The sequence below is a fragment of the Salmo trutta genome, chromosome 5, assembly GCF_901001165.1.
Source record: "Salmo trutta chromosome 5, fSalTru1.1, whole genome shotgun sequence".
NCBI lineage: Eukaryota > Metazoa > Chordata > Actinopteri > Salmoniformes > Salmonidae > Salmo > Salmo trutta.
Window position 1 is genome coordinate 47134019 of NC_042961.1, and position 13022 is coordinate 47147040.

Sequence of the window (13022 nt, forward strand, 5' to 3'; positions counted from 1 at the left end):
ACAAGATCCTCCCGTGTAGTTCTGGGCTGATTCCTCACCGTTCTCATGATCATTGCAACTCCACGAGGTGAGATCTTGCATGGAGCCCCAGGCCGAGGGGGATTGACAGTTCTTTTGTGTTTCTTCCATTTGCGAATAATCGCACCAACTGTTGTCACCTTCTCAACAAGCTGCTTGGCGATGGTCTTGTAGCCCATTCCAGCCTTGTGTAGGTCTACAATCTTGTCCCTGACACCCTTGGAGAGCTCTTTGGTCTTGGCCATGGTGGAGAGTTTGGAATCTGATTGATTGATTGCTTCTGTGGACAGGTGTCTTTTATACAGGTAACCAACTGAGATTAGGAGCACTCCCTTTAAAAGTATGCTCCTAATCTCAGCTCGTTACCTGTATAAAAGACACCTGGGAGCCAGAAATCTTTCTGATTGAGAGGGGGTCAAATACTTATTTCCCTCATTAAAATGCAAATCAATTTATAACATTTTTTACATTCGTTTTTCTGGATTTTTTTGTTGTTATTCTGTCTCTCACTGTTCAAATAAACCTACCATTAAAATTATAGACTGATCATTTCTTTGTCAGTGGGCAAATGTACAAAATCAGCAGGGGATCAAATACTTTTTCCCCTCACTGTACATCTCAAAGTAATGGCTTGTCGTGTCTTTGGCTATGCCGGATTAAGTGATATGACATGCTTACCTATAAAATTATTTCTCTGTAATTAATGTTACCTGATTAAGCTAATCATGTAAATGTAATTAACTAGAAAGTCGGGGCACCACGGAAGAACGTTTATAGAGCTGTTATCTTCCGAATAAACTCTTAAAATACTTAGTAATATTTTACATCGATAGCAGTCAATATTAACCCTTATCTTATTTTCAGTCTCATAATGAAAGTTGTAAATTCTTGGCTATCTTCACGAACCCTGGCTAACAAGTTGAATCAGCAATACAAAATTGGGTTTAATTATTTATTTACTAAATACCTAAACTAATCACACAGAATTACAAATACACAGAATACAAATGATGTCATACAGAAATGTCCCGGTGGACGGAACAGATATGACGGCTGGTTACACAAAGGAAAGGGGGTTGGGCTTGAATGAAAGAGCGGGAAGACTTAGGAACAAACAAACAGCAGCTATGCTATCGTAAATACATTATCTTATGCATTCTAAATTACCGCCCATTTGGAAAAGGAAAATGCAATAAATATTTACTCTGAGCTGCGCTTCGGTTTATTGGTCGTAGATGCTGGCCGGGTTGGCCAACAGATCTTCCTGTACTCGGAAGAATGTCTCTGGTGGTAAATTGGATAAGTGGTGGTATCTTCGTCCGTCTGTTAGACTGGATCCGTCGTCCGTCCTTTCCTAGCCCACGTCTACAGCGGCCGCTGCTAACTCAACGGCTAGGAAGTATCACTTCTGTAGTGAATAAGCTCAAAGTTCATACCATTCGCCACCAAAGCTCACGCCGAGGTTGGCTTAGTTCTGTACTTGACATGCGTGTCCTTCTAACGTAGAGGCTGCAGACCTCACGTACTGGAACAACGTGGTTATCTTTTCGTCAAAGGCTTATATAGTGGAGAGGGGGGAAGGATGTGTTTCATCGTTTATAACCCCTCCTCTTCACAGGGGTGGGCCACTGATCAAGCAGGGCACTTTCCTTATGAAAACCCAAATCTCTCATTTGGAAGCTAAAATTACATTTAATCTCCTAACAAACAATTTCAATATCAAACATTTCAATTGCATAACAATTCCATGTGACTCTGATAACTAGAGGGTGTATACTTTCCCAGGTACAGTTTATGTCGTCCTGTCATCAGTCATAATGTCTCAGATGACAACCGAACTGACATCCATACTCATTACGTTCCAAAGCATATGTCCAACTGGTTTTATTACCAAAATATGGTTCCTTTCCCCATTTGTTTGATGTTCCCAGACTCTCTATATTTAACAAGACAGCAGTCCTTCAGGACAGCAGTCCTTCAGTAGGGTCAGAGAGAGAGGGGAAGGGAGAAAGGTATTTATGGGGGGGTCATAAACCTTACCAACAGGCCAACGTCATGACAGGCTGGATTTTCATAAAACTTGTTGTGCGTAATCAAGACCCCAAGTGGCAGAAACCTATTGATTTGGTGACCTCTTGACCTTTCCTCCAGCGCCAGCATCAGGCCTTTTCATTTCCATTTCCACTTTTACAGCTGCTTATTTTCCAGTTGGTATGTATACTTTGTTCAAACATCTGCTGCTGATTTTATTATTTTGATTGTTATATCATTCTATAGATAATAATGTTAATTTATTTTAATTGAAGAGGTTAATGTATATTTAAGTTATACTTATTTTAAGTTATCCATTAATGTTAAGAGAATTTTCCATTCAAGAATTGTACCATTAAAATTACATTTAGAGTGTAAAAGATGGCCTTTAGCACATTTCTTATAGAGGGTATCAGTCTTGCATCAATAGTGAATTCCACTGTATGCAGAATGTTGCATGTATGTCTGCATGGTGTTATATTTTCACAGCTCACTGTCAGTAAATATCATACAGTAAATATTGGACTACAAGAGAGTTGCAAGCCTGCAAAGGCAGAGTTATTCAAAGCTTTAAATGGGTCATTTGGGTTCTGGAGGTGTGTGGTTACAGCAATTGCGCAGGGTTGGTGTGGCCTGTGGTGATATGTGATATATGTTCATGGGGCCCAAAATACCTGGTTGGGTCATTGTCCTGTTGACAATGACTCAACGCACCTTGAAAAGTTTTTGAAATGTTCCAGATTGACTGACCTTCATGTCTTAAAGTAATGATGGACTGTCATTTCTCTTTGCTTATTTTAACTGTTCTTGTCATATAGACTTGGTATTTTTCCAAATATATTATCTTCTGTATAACATCCCTACCTTGTGACAACACAACTGATTGGCTCAAACGCATTAAGAAGGAAAGAAATTCCACAAATTAACTTTTAACAAGGCACACCTGTTAATTGAAATGCATTCCAGGTGACTCCCTCATGAAGCTGGTTGAGAGAATGCCAAGAGTGTGCAAAGCTGTCATCAAGGCAAAGGGTGGCTACTTTGAAGAATCTCAAATCTCAAATATATTTTGATTTGTTTAACACTTTTTTGGTTCCTACATGATTCAATATGTGTTATTTCTTAGCATTGATGTCTTCACTATTATTCTACAGTGTAGAAAATAGTCAACATAAAGCAAAACCCTTGAATGAGTAGGTGTGTCCAAACTTTTGACTGGTACTGTATGCCACGTAGCTATATTTCTATATTGATTTGTCCATCTTTTAGGGAACTTGATCATTTGTGTGTAGAAGTGGGGGAGTCTGTATCTGTATATGTTGGTGTTGGAGAGTAATCAAACTGTCTGTCCCCAGGTTTCACTCCTCTAATCCTGGCTGCTACAGAGGATCATGTTGAAGTGGTCATACATGTGTCGACTTGTTCTGCTTTTTTATAACTTTGCATCGGCGACCTGGATGGATGTCACACCACTAACAAATGCAGAACTGGAAGCTGTGGCTGCAGCTATGGTCATTGTTGTATCTACAACCGTCTCCACACTGACAGGTGTGAGGTAAAACTTATGTATTCACCTTATTTGGTGGATATTTAACAATTATTTACTTAACAAACAGTAAGATATTTCTGTCCTGCTAATGCTGAGTTTTATGGTGTTCACTCTAGCTTCCTGCAGCTAGTCTGGGTGTCGAGGACATGGGTTTTACTAGAGATGGCTTGAAGCTGCCAATTGACTGATGTCTCGGTGATAAAAAACCAAACAGCCACATTCCATTCTATGATTAGTGGTGCACGTGCACATTCCATAGACAATATATGTTGTATGTTTAGCTGGAATAGAGAGGAGTAGAACAAAGGCCTGAATGGTCCTTAGACATCCTGGCACCTGGGAGTGGCAGGTAGCCTAGTGGTTAGAGCGTTGGACTAGCAACCGAAAGGTTGCAAGATCAAATCCCGAGCTGACAAAGTAAAAATCTGTCATTCTGCCCTTGAACGAGGCAGTTAACCCGCTGTTCCTAGGCCGTCATTGAAAATAAGAGTTTGTTCTTAACTGACTTGCCTGGTAAAATATATATTTTTTTGCAATAATTAATTGATATTAAATAAAGATGACTGTTTGAAGAAATGACCAAGTCTCTCTCAGTACTGAATTTCCACGACACAGGAAAAGAAATGCACTGCTGTGAAGGATTCTGGCTGACCCAAATACTTCAAATGACACAATTACATAAGAGGCTGTCTGTTTGACAGGAAAACCAGAACACTAGCCATCACAAGATAAACAAAAAATGGTGAATAAAATGATTGTTTGATTACAACTGATTTATCATAAACTAATAATTATTACATGTTCATCTTCAAATAATATTTTTGCAGGAATCTCCTTGCGAATGATTTTGCCGAAGATTGTATTTCCGCCGGCCTGGGCCTACACATTTTGTTACCCTTTCCTGATATGATTTTATAGGTTAGTCTTGTTGGGCACAAACACTTGTAGCTGAATGCATTACTAACAACACCTTAAAAACATTCCCATGCGGTTTCATTATGCATATCTCACAAATCATTTACATAAACGCCTCTGCACGCTACATTTTGGTATTTCTTCCTGTTGACAGTTGCAATGGTCAAAACAATAACAAGCAGTACAAATGGATTTATACATTTTCTTCCTTTCATTTTGGTCTAGGTACCAGTTCCCACATCGTAAATGGTATGCCCTGCAGGGTTTTCTCTCTATACTCTATAATATTACTTGGTGATGAAAAGGAAATCATATGATGATAAACATATATGTGTAGCTGTAGAGGGATAAAGGTGATGACTTATGCCTCCCCAGGCTTAAACAAGAGCTTGGGGAGCACAGATGTCATAGAATCAGGTTTCAATATATGAACAAGATTTAAATACTCTACATTTTAGTACAAAGTACTTTGGTTTACAGTGCACACAAATAACTGTGTGAGTCCATCAAGGGGTGTGTGTGTTTGCAATCCAAACAAAGGCCTATTCTGCAGTATTTCCTGGCCTTGGGTTGAGTTGTACTCTCCTAACCTTGTCATGGCAAGTCCAGGGGGGAGAGGAAGAAGTCCCTGAGCTTGTTCCTTGTTTCACTTGCAAGCCGAGTCTCCCTGGCTCTTGGAGATTGTTGTCCTCTGCCACAACCCTCCTCCACTCTCCAGGTTGGTAGTTACCAGAAGGGAGGGACGTGTCAGCAAAAGCGGAAGGCTACGTGCCTTCTAGCATTTGGCTCATGAGCTTCATCTGTGGAAGACGGGTAGTTGTGGAGGGCCACACATGCCTTCACAATGTTCTTAGCCTTTTCAGGGGTACACTCGATTGGACAACCAAGAATCCTAATCTTTGCAGCCATGATGCCGAATGCATTCTCTATGACTCTCCGACAACGAGAGTGGCAGTAGTTGTAGGTACGCCCAGGTTCATTGAGATGGACAACTGAATGAAAGGTAACAAAAGAATATATGTCAGATATAAAATATAGCTGATTTGGTCAAGAACAAAAAACACCATACCATTTACCAGTAACCATATTCCAAAAGCCTTGATAAAAAGCCATAAGACTCCTGAACGTCTAGTCAAATGGCTACCCAGACTATTTGCATTGCCCCCCCCCCTTACGACGGAAATGCCACTGCTACTCTCTGTTGTCATCTATGCATAGTCACTTTAATAACTCTACTTACATGAACATCATTGTACGTGTTGTATCATCATTGTACATTGTACCTGTTGTATTTGGCGCATGCGACTAATACAATTTCACTTCATTTGATTTGATATAGAGGTGCATACATGTTTGCAGTAACAAGGGAAATTAGAAACAGAAAAAGTTAAATTGATTCCAACATTCTATTATCAACATACCGGGATATGGGCAAATGAGGTTCTCATGTAGGGGGGAAGCTGCATCTCCCAGGAAAACATGAGGATTTGGCGTTGTGGTACCTGGCAGGACAGCTGGCGGGTGTAAATCGAGGATCTTCTACAGCAGTTTGGACCCAAAATAACTCTCTTAAAACACTCCACCATCGCTTTTTTGCCGTATGCCCCTACATCCACCACTGTGAACCTGTAGCGGGCATCACACACTGCCATCAAGATAATACAACAGCCACGTTGTATTCCTTTTCACATCTAAACGCTCACCTCCTCTCACTTTTTCCCTTCATTTGTGGACTTCAATGCACAATACATCAGCTGTATGTGACCAGGCGGGAAAAAAAACGTTCCACGCCATATCATAACCGCCACACACAGCCTACATCCTTGTCACCATATTAGCTAAAGTAACGTCATAGTCTACATAGCTAATAGAACTAACGTGTTAGTAAACCTGCTTCAATCATGCAGTAACGTTACAGTGTATACTGTCAGTAAGCAGTTTAGCACTTACACCGGCGGGCCCTGGTGGCAATAAATTAGTAAAACCAAATGCTTTCCTTGACTTGGAAGAGATCCAGTGTTATGTTGGATTGTTATAGCCAGCTAGCTAATATAGCATCCCTCTGTTTGAGCAGCGTGTTTGAGTAGGCTAAACTAGCTAGCTGCATTTTCTAGGTTAATTTGTTCAAAACTATTGTCTTTCTCTCTCTTTAAGTCAACTACTCATCACATTTTACGCACTGCAGTGCAAGCTAGCTGTACCTTATGCTTTCAGTACTAGATGAATTACCTGATCCTTTGATTGGGTGGACAACATGTCAGTTCATGCTGCAAGAGCTCTGATAGGTTGGACGTCCAATGGAAGTTGTCATAATTACTTTGCAAGTATGGAAGGGGGTGAGAACCACGAGCCTACTAGGTTTTGTATTGAAGTCAATGTACCCACAGGAGGATGGAAGCTAGCTGTCCTCCGGCTACACCATGGTGCTACTCTTCAAAGTGCTGTTGAGGCTACTGTACACCTTCATTGCAAAACAGTGTGTTTTAATAAATTATTCGGTGATGTGAATATATTTAGTATAGTTTTATCTAAAAAGGAACTTTTTAAATGTTTTACAATTTAAATTTTTATGAAATTCACTGTTCTTTGTTTAGGTGTGTCGTCACTTCCTTGTTTGGCCGTAGATGGCTATTACCAGATCATCACCCTCTACTGTCCCTGGGTAATATTGCTGCTTTCCCCCCTTTTTTCAATTTTTCAAGCGACCTGGTCTTTTAAGGGAGTATGCGAGCACGCTCGTTCGGTTCGCCTAGGAGAGTTTGGCAAGCCGCCAGCCGAACCAAAGTATGCTGATGCCTTTAGCATAGGTGCTACCACAATAATGTGATTTGTACCGCATACAAGTTAAAGTATTGGATTCTTCACACACCACACAAATCCCAATCCACTACCTTTTCAAGCTTTTTTTTTTATTATATGAAAGCAAGCTTCTTTTCTTTTTTTTAAAGACCACCATGCTTGATTGAGTGAGCTTTTTTCCCCTTGTAGTAATGTCATGCCTGCCTCTATTTTCTTAAACCTTTGTTTTGTAGCAATACATTTAATTTAGAAAAAATCTTTCTTTGGTCAGTGGGTGCTCAACATAACAACAGGTGGTGGTGTGTTGGACACAGTCACTCATATATAGAGGTCTATAGTGCCTGTCTCCACTCCTGAGTTTCTGTAACCTTTAGCTTACCTGTGCAATATTGACATAAGCTCAGAAACACTTGTTTTGCATACATGGTCCTGTTTTATCAATTGCTGACACACATACACACACATAAATCAGTCCATGGACAGCCATATCATATATAGACACACAATTACTGGATTGGACTAAACTGCTTTTGGTATCTTTTAGTTGGCACTGTATTAGACTAAGCTTAGTTGATTTGATGTTGAAATGCTGAAGTTGAAATTGTGTTGGAATAGTAGAGGCGGCTCCTGTTTTCTTTGCGACTTGCGGTAACTCTCTGCGCGTGGTTCTAAATCAATGGTTGTTTAGTAGTCCGAAAATGACGGAAACATTAACTTGCCTGACCATGCTGTAGGTCACGTAACTGCTTGTTACATGCAATATCCTTTGTGCACTTCACCGGACAGATGTTGCTCTCCGGTTTTGTGACAACACGAAGGTGTGGTTGAATTTATTCTGCCACTGTGTCTTCTTATTATCTCGGCCTTAGGCCTAATCACGGCGACAAGGCAACCAAGGATGCCATTTGCAGTGCTATTGTACCCTTTAATTTGGCCCCTGCCAAAAGGTCTGGGCATTAATGGCACAGGTAATGTGCTTGTAAAACAGCAAGGGTTGCTGTTTTAAACCCTGGTCTGCTGGCTGTTGCCCTCTAATAGCTAAAATCAGTTAAAGTTTGTTTAGAAGTTACCATGGACAGTCAAGAGTAATTGTTTACAGTTTTCAAAAGATGAATATCTCAATTGATTGCGACAGTCTTCCATTGTAAAATATGACTCAATACTGATTGAAAGCAAAGTAAAGGAAAACGTTTTTAGGTCACGGATTTTTGAAGGTTGTATAACTCAGCCATAGAAACTCAACAAATATATACCAAGTATACTAGAGCCACGTCTTTCTTGTGCCTTTTACAGCTTGTTTCTGGCCTAAAGCGTTGCAGAGTTATACATCCTATATAAATATAAAATCAGGGTTTGGGGAGTGCATTAGCCCCCTCCTCTCACCCTGTGCCATTGGAATGGCCATGCACTGCAGAGTTGTTGACAGAATTTGTCCAGTATCCAACGCATGGGCTTGTCTAGTATCCAGATCAGAGCTGTACATACACTCAAGACGGTCAAATGGCACTGTTGATCAGATAATATTTGGATAAAAATGTCAAGAAGACAGGAGAAGGAGCACACTGGAATCTATTTTAGCTGTTCGAAAGTGTTTTTTTTTCTGATTCTAGCAATCATGCATTGGCCCAATGAAATATGGCTAGCTCTTACCGTAGCTTGGACTATGTAGTAAATAGTTAGCTCGTGTTGCAAAAGTCCATTACATGCATTGTAAGGTAGCAGTAATGACATTTTGCCCAACGTTTGGTGTTGGTTTTGAACTGATGTACGTTAACTAGCTAGGCACCGAAGACGTGGATGTCGATTTAAGGCAGCCCCTCGCACCTCTGATTCAGAGGGGTTGGGTTAAATGTGGAGACACAATTCAGTTGAATGCATTCAGTTCTACAACTGACTAAAGTTGAAGTCAGAAGTTTACATACACCTTAGCCAAATACATTTAAACTCAGTTTTTCACAATTCCTGACATTTAATCCTAGTAAAAAATCCCTGTTTTAGGTCAGTTAGGATCACTACTTTATTTTAAGAATGTGAAATGTCAGAATATTAGTAGAGTGATGTATTTCAGCTTTTATTTCTTTCATCACATTCCCAGTGGGTCAGAAGTTTACATACACTCAATTAGTATTTGGTAGCATTGCCTTTAAATTGCTTAACTTGGGTCAAACGCTTCGAGTAGCCTTCCACAAGCTTCCCACAATAAGTTGGGTGAATTTTGGTCCATTCCTCCTGACAGAGCTGGTGTAACTGAGTCAGGTTTGTAGGCCTTGCTCGTACGTTCCTTTTCAGTTCTGCCCACAAATTGTCTATAGGATTGACCTTATAGGTCAATCCTATATAGGACCTTGTTTTTGTTGTCCTTAAGCCATTTTGCCACAACTTTGGAAGGATGCTTGGGGTCAATGTCTATTTGGAAGACCAATTTGTGACCAAGCTTTATCTTCCTGCCTGATGTCTTGAGATGTTGCTTCAATATATCTACATAATTTTCTTTCCTCATGATGCCATCTAATTTGTGAAGTGCACCAGTCCCTCCTGCAGCAAAGCACCCCCACAACATGATGCTTCCACCCCTGTGCTTCACGGTTGGGATAGTGTTCTTCAGCTTGCAAGCCTCCCCCTTTTTCCTCCAAACATAACGATGGTCATTATGGCCAAACAGTTCTATTTTTGTTTCATCAGACCAGAGGACATTTCTCCAAAAAGTACGATCTTCTTCCCAATGTGCAGTTGCAAACCGTAGTCTGGCTTTTTTATGGCGGTTTTGGAGCAGTGGCTTCCTCCTTGCTGAGCGGCCTTTCAGGTTATGTCGATATAGGACTCATTTTACTGTGGATATAGATACTTTTGTATCTGTTTCCTTCAGCATCTTCACAAGGTCCTTTGCAGTTGTTCTGGGATTGATTTGCACTTTTTGCACCAAAGTACATTAACCTCTAGGAGACAGAACGCGTCTCCTTCCTGAGCAGTATGACGGCTGCTTGGTCCCATGGTGTTTATACTTGTGTACTATTGTTTGTACAGATGAACGTGGTACCTTCAGGCGTTTGGAAATTGCTCCCAAGGATGAACCAGACTTGTGGAGGTCTACAAATTTTTTTCTGAGGTCTTGGCTGATTTCTTTTAATTTTCCCACGATGTCAAGTAAAGAGGCACTGAGTTTGAAGGTAGGCCTTGAAATACATCCACAGGTACACCTCCATTTGACTCAAATGATGTCAATTAGCCTATCAGAAGCTTCTAAAGCCATTACATCATTTTCTGGAATTTTCCAAGCTGTTTAAAGGCACAGTTAACTTAGTGTATGTAAACTTCTGACCCACTGGAATTGTGATACAGTGAATTATAAATGAAATAATCTGTCTGTAAACAATTGTTGGACTTGCCAAAACTATAGTTTGTTAACAAGAAATTTGTGGAGTGGTTGAAAAACGAGTTTTAATGACTCCAAACTAAGTGTATGTAAACTTCCAACTTCAACAGTAGGTATCCCCCATTCCTTTTCCTTTATGTTTTGTGGAAAAATGTAGCACTGGCATTTGGACGTGAGCTAGCTTTTGTGTCGAGGTCAGCTGTTGTTGACTGGCTCTAACTAGCTATTGGCTGAAGTTATTTGTGTAACAAACCTTCTGCCATAAACAAATTTAACAAGCTCCCTTTCTTTGCTGTTTGTTAGCTAGCTAGCTAGATTTCGGCAGATTGGTGTTAGCCAGCTAGCCTCAATATATACCAGCTTTAATACCACCATATAACTAGTTATCTACAGTAGCCTATAGGTTTGTTCTTATATACTTCTTATGACTTGCAGCATGTTGCAGCAGCAGCAGCTGAGATGCTCAAGCCCATTATAACCGAGGTAAAATCAGTTTCAGGTTGGATATTCGACTGATATTCGCACTTTCAAATCTCAATAGCTTTCAAACCACTTGAGCCACAGACTCCAAATAAGTGTCATGATGTTTGAAAAATTGAGCACAACATTGCACAGGTCTTATTTTGACAATTAGGACATTACCTAGCTTTCCAAAGCAAATAAATGTGGAAAAGTGAGCAGCATTTTGTATTCCTAGTTGAATTAGTTAGGGAGCGTAAATAAAGTACAAACTTTTTTTACATTCGAATTCCAATAGCACCTTGGTCATGAATACTGACTTCAACCAAGGTTCAGAATGTCCACTGACTACCCTTCTATATTGCACACCCTTTAGTTTGTCCATTTTCATCTCACTCGATTTTACAGTAATTTTTCAAACTTTCTCATTTCAATAACTCCTTGGTCATGTGACCTACTGGACTCAAGGTTCAGAATTTCCACTGACTACCCTTCTATATTGCACACCCTTTGGTTTGTCCATTTTCATCACGTTTTTACATAAAAAATGTAACTTTCTAATTTCAATAGCTCCTTGGTCATGTGACCTATTGGACTCAAACAAGGTTCAGAATGTACACTAAGTGGGCCTACACATTGCATACCCTTTAGTTAGTCCATTTTCATCTCACACGTTTTTACATAAATGTTTCTAACGTTCTAATTTCAATAGCTCCTTGGTCATGTGACCTACTGGACTCAGACAAGGTTCAGAATGTACACTAAGTGGGCCTACACATTGCATACCCTTTAGTTAGTCCATTTTCATCTCACACGTTTTTACATAAATGTTTCTAACGTTCTAATTTCAATAGCTCCTTGGTCATGTGACCTACTGGACTCAAACAAGGTTCAGAATGTACACTCAGTGGGCATTTACATTGCACACCCTTTAGTTTGTCCATTTTCATGGGCTGGGCTCGAGCCGCGGCTGGGGGAGCAGTCGCTCTGTCGCCCTCTTCTCGGAACCGTTGGAAGTTCGTTGTGCGGCCCATCTCGCGGTCTCTCGTGCGTCGTCTCACAAGGGGCTGCGTCCGGGGGTTGTCGGGGTGGTGTCAGTCGGCGGGCCGAAGGCGGATCAGTGGGGGGTTGGGTCAGGTGGTTATGTATTATTTCATAGTTTTGATGTCTTCACTCTTTGTTCTACAATGTAGAAAATAGAACAAATGAAGAAAAACCCTTGAATGAGTAGGTGTGTTCAAACTTTTGACTCGTACTGTATGTGTTGTGATAATTGCGTTTTTTTCCCCTACAACCTTTCATATGCCTTTCGACCGTGAAATATAGGCCTAAGGCCGAGACAATAGGAAGATAGTAGCAGAATTAATTCAACCACACCTTTGTTTTATCACTAAATTGGAGAGCAATATCTGTCCGGTGAAGTCCACAAAGCATATTGCATGTAACAAACAGTTACATGACGTACAGCATGGTAAAGTAAGTTAATGTAGAACCACAGAGTTACCACAAGTCAGAAAGAAAACAGGAGCTGTCTCCACTATTCCAGCACCATTTCAACTTCAAAGTGTCAACATCATGTAATCACCTCTGCTTAGTCTAATACAGTGACAACTAAAAGATGCGGGAAACAATTTAGTCCAATCAACGTAAGCTAAATATGATGTGGCTGTCCATGGTTTCTGATTTTTAAAGAAAGATATGATTGTAGGGAGATTTGAATTTAAAATTGAGCTTCAATCAATCCCATACTCTGCAATGAGTCTGTCAGATTAATAGAGTGTACCTACTTGTAGAAAGCACAGTAATAAAAAAATATTTCATCCTGATATTCATCAGAATTTCACTGGACCCACACTAACTGTACTCCACGAGGTTTCT

At 40.3% G+C, this 13022-nt stretch overlaps 2 long non-coding RNA genes across 2 annotated transcripts; both read right to left on the reverse strand.

The window, feature by feature from the left end:
- Window positions 1-4356: 4356 nt before the first annotated feature.
- LOC115194284 (uncharacterized) lies at window positions 4357-6051 on the reverse strand. The gene is made up of 2 exons (XR_003878332.1): window positions 5935-6051; window positions 4357-5505 (listed from the first exon to the last, which is right to left on the reverse strand). It is a non-coding gene; the product is annotated as an uncharacterized LOC115194284 (long non-coding RNA).
- A 5710-nt stretch (window positions 6052-11761) lies between these two features.
- Window positions 11762-13017, reverse strand: LOC115194283 (uncharacterized). The gene is made up of 2 exons (XR_003878331.1): window positions 12932-13017; window positions 11762-12326 (listed from the first exon to the last, which is right to left on the reverse strand). It is a non-coding gene; the product is annotated as an uncharacterized LOC115194283 (long non-coding RNA).
- Between the last annotated feature and the right edge of the window lie 5 nt (window positions 13018-13022).